We start from the raw sequence: 8,194 nt of genomic DNA, 5'->3' as shown, positions 1-8,194 counted from the left end.
AGGACGACGCAACGAGCTATGGAAAGAAGAATGATAGGTGTAACGTTAAGGGATAAGAAAAGAGCAGATTGGGTGAGGGAACAAACGCGCGTTAATGACATCTTAGTTGAAATCAAGAAAAAGAAATGGGCATGGGCAGGACATGTAATGAGGAGGGAAGATAACCGATGGTCATTAAGGGTTACGGACTGGATTCCGAGGGAAGGGAAGCGTAGCAGGGGGCGACAGAAAGTTAGGTGGGCAGATGAGATTAGGAAGTCTGGAGGGTCAACATGGCCACAATTAGTACATGACCGGGGTAGTTGGAGAAGTATGGGAGAGGCCTTTGCCCTGCAGTGGGCGTAATCAGGCTGATGATGATGATGATGATGAAAGAGATGGTAAAGGCGAAGCCACCCTGTTCTGCTTTCACCGCTGTATGTGAGCAATGTCTAATCGTGCATTCTTGGTGGAAAGCTGGTCACGTGGTGACATATCAAAAATCGCGATGGAGTTCTTGGTCACGTACGCCTTGCTTTTCGGAGTACATTACTGCGATATATTCGAACACGCGAGCACACACATTTGCAAAGCAATGAATCTCGTAAGCGTCCACATCAGTCGTGGGACCCGGCACTCCGTATCCACTGCTTTTATATATATGAATGTGTCTGAAGACTATGTAGACACTGCGTATGTGTCCGTGGATCTCATCTCATCTTAAACGAACTTCTCTCGTGCCACCTTGAGTGTCTGTATATATGTCGGTAGGTGTGTGCGGGCCTTCAATAAACGCCATTGATGCCAACTTGGGTAACTACGTGTGCACAACTGATAATGTGCCGCTCTGCAACGACAGAATACATCCTTTAACGTTATCTCATGGGCGGCAGTATCGAACCCTCCTTGAGTGCCGACTTCACGGCGGTACCGCTAGGTGGTGCAATGGGATCAGCGGGAGTCATGGGAGAGGAGCCCTGTAACATTGGGGCCAGCCGATTTCACGATGCGCAATTTCGACAGGCAGAATGTACTATCGGGAAACCTGCTAATTATGAGCCCTGGGCCTAATCGAAACAAGGTCAAACGGTTACTGAAGGAAACTAGACCGAAGCTTAGCAAACTGCGCCACAAATGCGCAGGGCACGTTCCTCTTGTGAAAGAACGTGTTTCACGCCAACGCTCTACCGAGCTCCGATTCGAATGCAGTGCGCATCTTATATCACCAGAGCGGAACTAAAGGCACAAAGACCAGTCAGAAGTCTTCGACCACACAGCTACAACAGCGGTTACAATTAGTACAAATGAATACATATAAAACGTACATACATTTTGCACAAGACAGCAGAATTTCAGTAACAAAAATGGTGACAATACCTGTCCATAGGAATGAGGAAGCCGCATAAAAATTAGCAGTAATCCTAACTATATGCTCTATTTGTTAGGTAATACAGACATACACACAGATGCAATAAATGAAAATATCAATAATTCGTGAAAGCAAATACGATCAGCGAGTAATAAAGCACTAAGCTCTTCTTAAGCAGGAGCTTTCAGAAGAGCTGAAATTTAACAGTGAACGTTTGTTTACCAAAATTTGTTCTTGTTTTCGATAAGTGGCTGGTATTCCGGAGTAGTGAATAACGAGATATATCATCGTTGTCTATCTTGCTAAATAATTTGAGTTTTGAATGGTGATCAGAAGTTTCTTATAATATATTTTGTCTGCTCGAAGAAGGGAATAATATTCAAATAATGGAGCTGTTTTAATGTCTAGAAAATGGCCTTCGTAATTGCAGTATATACGGAGGATTCGTTTCTTTACAAAAATATACTTGTAGTAGTACCTCAAAAAGAGGACAAGAGGGCGGCCTCCGCAGGAGACACCTGACCCAACGTTGACACTACATGGAATCAACATACCCAAGGTGGACACACTCTGTATTCTGGGCCTCAGTTTCCAGAAGGACAGTGCCGGTCTCGCCGCCATTAAAAACTGCAAGCGACAGTTACACAAGTCGCGCATTTGGTGCGAAGAGTGACAAACCAAAAGAACGGCCTGAAAGAGCAGGACACAATCAGAATAATACAAGCCCTGATAATCAGCAGAGTCACTTACGGCTCCCCGTACCTGGGTCTCAAGAACAACGAGAGAGACAAATTAAACACCCTAATACGAAAGACCTACAAGCTGGCATTGGGGCTTCCATCGACGACGTCGACGGAGAAGCTACTCAGCCTGGGCATCCAGAATACTTGGGAGGAACTAGTAGAAGCCCACAAGACGAGCCAGATAGAGCGACTCAAGTGCACCAGCACGGGTAGGGACACGCTAATAAGACTGGGCTACCCAGTCGAATATGAGTCCACAAAACAGCGGATTCCTCTACCCCTGAAGGAGACGATCACGGTGGCCATCATCCCGAGAAACATGCACCCCTGAATACAACAGAGAAAGGAGGCGAGCGAGGGTGAAAGCTCTACGTAAGGCATACGAAGCACCAAAACAAGGAGAAGTCCGATACACCGACGCGGCAAAGTACAAGAACAGAGCGGCCCACGCTATCAGCGTGATCAAGGGCCAAGGACAAGAGGTAGCAGCGGCCTCGGTAAGCACTCCAGACATCGACTGCGCGGAAGAAACGGCGATAGCCGTGGCGGCCACTACGGGCCGGAGAGAGGAAGATCAAATCACAATCATCACCGACTCATACACAGCATGTAGAAATTACCAAAAGGGCCGCCTTTCCAAACAAGCCCTGAGCATCCTCGAAAAACGAGACAATTTTCCAGAACTGTACATTGTCTGGGCCCTGGGATACGAGTCTCTGGCGGGTAATGTAGCGGCTAATGCCGCAGCCCGAGATCACAATCTCCGGGCTATCCCACCACGTTCACGAGCACTGGTAGACAAACAAGATAGCGTCCCGAAAATATACGCCGATATCCTGAGCCACTACATACTGGGTAGGAGGAACTATCCACCCCCGCATCCCAAGCTGACAAAAGAAGAGGCGGTGATCTCCCGAAAGCTACACACCTTGCTACACGCCATGGATCCTACGAGCTATACACACAAATGCGCCTTCTGCTCTACGCCCAATACCTTCTACCACATGGTATGGGAATGTCAACAAAACCCATCGACACCGCCCATCACCGGACCAACCGTCGAGCAGTGGGAGGCCCAGCTGAGATGCTCGAGCCCAGAACACCAGCATCGCCTGGTGAGCAGGGCCAAGCTCTCGGCTCAGGCCCACGGCATCCTGGACTAGGGACATCCGCCCTCCTCGGGCGATTTTACCGTCGGCTCATTTCTACTAATAAAGTTTGTTCCTCCTACTTGTTGTAGTATGCTTTTGAAGGTGTTCACCAAACCAGGACCCCGTAGAAGAGTTAAGGGTAAATGAGAGCATTGTATAACTGTTCTTTCAGCAAAAGCGGAATCAGCTGGGTTGTCCTTTTTATGATACCGACAGATTTAGAAAGGTCATTGCGTAGCATCTTTATATGCGAACTCCACGTTAAATGTTAACCAAACCATACGCCTACGAATTTTTTTCTTGGACATGGTTAATTGCCGTACCATTATAATTGATGTTAACGGAATTGGGCATGTTCTTGTTACGAGCCATGAATAAAATGTATTGTTGTAAAAGCCTTCCGCAAATCTAATAAAGGCCAAGTGTATCCTTCTGTTCTTCGACGTTCTCAATTATTTTATCCTTGATATCTTAAGGGGCCTGCTCTGTTGCCTTAATGTTTTGGAAACCATATTGGTACTTTGATATTACATTGTCCTTTGTCAAGAAAGACCACAGCCTGTCAACTACGACGCTCTCCAAAAGCTTGAAAATATATTTAAGACCGATATTCGTCTGTATTTTGAGACTTTATCTTTCCCACCCCGTTTATGGGATGGTGTTATGCGGTCGATTTTTACGAAATCTGTGAAGACTACTGAAGACATTGACAAATTAGCAGGGTAAGCTAGAACGGCACTTGTTTCGCTTGAGGTATATTTTATCGGCTGTGGTTAAATTCCGTCAGGTCCTGCCGAGGCTGTGCTCTTCGTTTTGTCTATGAGATATTGCATCTCTACGCTATCTCCCGGTTGCAGAAAAATAAAGCTTGTCACCGGCGGGAAATCGACGGTCTGAACCACTCCTCGTTCGCCTACTCTCGGGGTACATAAACCAGCCTGAACAAAACGCTCGTTCATTCTTTTCATGTGACTTTTGATCAGTAATGGTAGACGCGACGCCATACCCGACTTTCTACTTGTTATACTATTCAATGCGTTCCATATTAGTTTCGGTTCGTCACGTGTGCTAGAAAACAATTGTAGACAATTAAACTCCTTTAGGTTTCCTCAGTTTGCTTTGTAGGTAATTTCTGAACTTCTTGAGCGAAGTCAGTTCTTGCTCACGTGTGTTATGAAAAGGTGGTACATCGTATTTTACTTTTTACATCATTACACAATGACGGTTTATTCAAGGTTATCGTACTTTGTTATTTCTGCTACGTTCATATTGTAGCGGGAAAGCCGATTCGTAAGAGGTTTGCATGCTTGAAAGAAAAACGTTAAAAGCTGGGTTAGCATCACTTTCATGGTAAACCACCTGCCAGTGTGTAGCCACAATTAATTCCCTAAAGTGCTGTAACGAAAAATCGTTCATTATTCGATGATAGCAAAGTGCCCGGGTTGCGCGGTTCCAGTGCAATTGGTAAAAGTATATAGGGGTAAATGGTCACTTATATCACTTGTAAGGACGCCAGCATGTATTCACCTTCACTTAAGTTTGTAACGCAGATGTCAATTATGGCGCTATTCTCCGTAACACTGGTCGGTCTCTTAATGTGGTTTGTGCAGGTTTAGCTAGCAAGAATTGATTCCTGGGGCCCTTGCCCATGTGTCATGTGAGCTTATACCTATGATTATATCTCCCCTCATCATCACGGGCTCATTACTAGAACGGGCATGCGTAACAATGCCTCTAATAATTGCAAAAAAATTCTTTGTTGCCAGTAGGAGGTCTCTATATTACCGATTCCATGGTCTGTCCTAAATATACAGTAAGGCACTGTACGTGTTCAGCAACTACAGAGAATTCTACTACGGTAAAATGGAATTTCTCTTTTAAATACAATTAGTGCTCTTCCCTCAACATCTCGACAATTTGTTGCCTCAGCATGTGCCAATTGGTGTGCCTCCAGCGGTAGAACATTTTTCAGCGTCCACATGCATCGGGGCGCCATGCATCTCGTTTTGATTGCACTTTGTGAACTTCGCAAAGCACCGCTGGATGGTGGGCTTGTCCAGAAAAAAGGTCGAGAAGGATGGACGCAGCCGCATGTCGTGTTTTCATTGTTAAGCAAATTACCGCCCACAGTCATCAACTGGTGGGTTTCGCCAAATTTTCTTATGTGCAGCAAATTACGGCTCCAATTTCGTGTGCATAATTTCTCGTACACAATTGCATTACGCTATGAGGGTTTACATTGTTTTGCTGTTGTCGAGTTGGTTATCTATATTCTGTTGTTTTACGACACCAATAATAATTCATTTTATACTCCCTTACCGTGCCCGCACGTTTCTATAATTAAAGACATTCAGTCAATGTTGCTTTACTACTTTGTTCACAGATGCATCCATGAAAGTTAATTTCCTCTCGTTGTCCGCAACTCTTTGACGTAGGTAAACTTAAAAAATAATTATTCCGAACGTCTTAGGTTTGTGTGTTGTGGGCATGTTGAAATTGCAGACTGTTTCGGAAGCTCCGCGCACATTTTTGGGACATCATAACTGCAAGCTCGTGGTTATTCATAGGCCCGTGCGTCTCCTTCGCTGCGTCCTTCATCGGCGCTTCGTAGAAAGGATAAATCATATGAGAAATGACGCTTCTGTGTTGTCAACGGTGACTTGCGACCTTAGAAACAGTTATTATAGCAGAAGACGCCGCATTCTACTTTCGCCGCTGCATGTGAGCAATGTAATTTATGCATTCTTTGTAGCAGGCTGGTTGCACGGTGACCTTTCGGAAATCGCGGTGGACCATTTGGTGACGTGCGCCTTGCTTCTCCGAACACATTACTGCGAAATCTTCGAACACGCGAGCACATATACTTGCATAGTCATAAGCATCGAAATCAGGCTCTTTCAGCCTAGCGACAAAAATTAACAATAAAAAAATCCCATGCATAAAACAACAGATCAGCAACCCAATTTTGCTGCTCAAGCACCATACGTTGTTTCTGCGACTACATTACTTCCTTGCATTAGATTTCCTGACTTGTAATGAACTTTGCGGGGTCCGAATAATATGTAGATACATTAGCTAACGGCAAGAAAGACGCTTCTTTCTTTCATCTGTGTAGCTTCTGGTGTCTGCGAGTAGAGACGTTAGACGACGTCTTTCGCAGGCTTTGATGAAAGTGTAAGCGAGAAAATTGTAAAGCGACATGAAAAACTCCCGAAACCGCTTTGTCTTCCTGAATACATGCTACTTAAGATTGTTTTTCCGAGCGTGAAAAAAACGGCGGGTACGCGCAAAGGGATTCAAACGACCAGTTGCATGTCAGTTTTGCGCGCATTTGCGGGCTTGTTTCGCGCTTGGTAAAACACTTTCATGTAGCATGTACCAAGCAACAGAAAGTGGCATCACAAGTTTTTGATGTCGCTCTACAATGTGCCCATTAAAACACTTCATCTAAATACAACATTTGAGAAGTTGAATAAATATTTTGGCCAATTATCTAATTAGTCCAAATGATTGAGACTGAGTATCTAAAAGCACAGGTAAACAAACGTACCTTTGTTGTATGCAGCTACATGGCATTTGCATATTTTTAAACTGCGGCTAAAGCTTGCTGAGAAACCCCGGATATTATGTCTCGAATTGTTTTCCTGCCATTGAGGGTCAATGGGTGGTATGGTGAAATCAGTAGCGCATGGTACTGAGGGAACAGAATTCAAAACCAACCCTCTACTGTTCATGTGGCACGGTACCTACGTGTCACTCTGTAATGAATCTCGTCGGCGCCCACATCAGTCTTGGGACCCGGCACTGCCTATCCACAGCTTTTATATATGTAAACGCGTCTGAAGTCTATGTAGACACTGCGTGTGCACCCGCGGATCTCATCTCATCTTAAAACAACTTCTCTCGTGCCACCTTGAGCCACTGTATATATGTCGGTAGGTGTGTGCGGGCCTTCAATAAACGATATTGATGCCAACTTGGGTAACTAGGTGCGTACAGCTGATAATGTGCCGCTCTGAAACGACAGAATAGATCCGTTAAGGTTATCCCATCGGTGGCAATGTCGAACCCTCCTTGAGTGCAGACTTCATGGCGGTACCGCTAGGTGGTGCAATGGCATCAGCGGGAGTCATGGGAGAGGAGCACTGCAACATTCGGGCCCGCCGATTTGACGATGTGCAATTTCGACCGGCAGAATGTACTATCAGGAAACCTGCTAAATTACAAGCGCTGGACCGAATCGAACCAAGGTCAAACGGTTACTCAAGGAAACTACGCCCAAGCGTTAGTAAGCTGCGCCACAAATGCACAGGGCACGTTCCTCTTGTGAAAGAACGTGTTTCACGCCAACGTTCTACCGAGCTCCGATTTGAATGTTCTGCGGAGTTTATATCATCACAGCGGAACTAAAGGCATAAAGACCTGTGAGAAGTCTTGGACAACACAGTTACAAAAGCGGTTATAATCAGTACAAATGAATGCATATAAAACGTACATACATTTTGTACAAGACAGCAGGATTTCAGTAACAAGAATGGTTACAATAGCTGTCCATAGGAGTGTGGAAACCGCATAAAGATTAGCAGTAATGCTATCTATTTCCTCCCTTTGTTAGGTCATATAAGCATACATACAGATGCCATAAATGAAAACATCAATAATCCGGGAAAGCAAATACGATCGGGGAGTAATAGAGCACTAAGCTCTTTTTAAGTAGGAGCTTTCAGAAGCGCCAAAATTTAACAGTTCTCCTACTTTGATTAATATTTCTATCGACTGATATATGAACGTTTGTTTACCAAAATTTGTACTTGTTTTCGGGAAGTGGCTGGTCTTTTGGCGTAGTGAATACCGAGATATTTCTTCGTTGTCTATTTTTGTGAATAATTTGAGTTTATGAATGGTGATCAGAAGTTTCTTATAATATATTTTTTCTGCTCGAAGAAGGGAAT

Source organism: Dermacentor andersoni, chromosome 10, assembly GCF_023375885.2.
Source record: "Dermacentor andersoni chromosome 10, qqDerAnde1_hic_scaffold, whole genome shotgun sequence".
In the NCBI taxonomy this organism is placed as follows: domain Eukaryota; kingdom Metazoa; phylum Arthropoda; class Arachnida; order Ixodida; family Ixodidae; genus Dermacentor; species Dermacentor andersoni.
The sequence above is the reverse complement of the archived record's forward strand: the minus strand, read 5'-3'. Positions refer to the sequence as shown.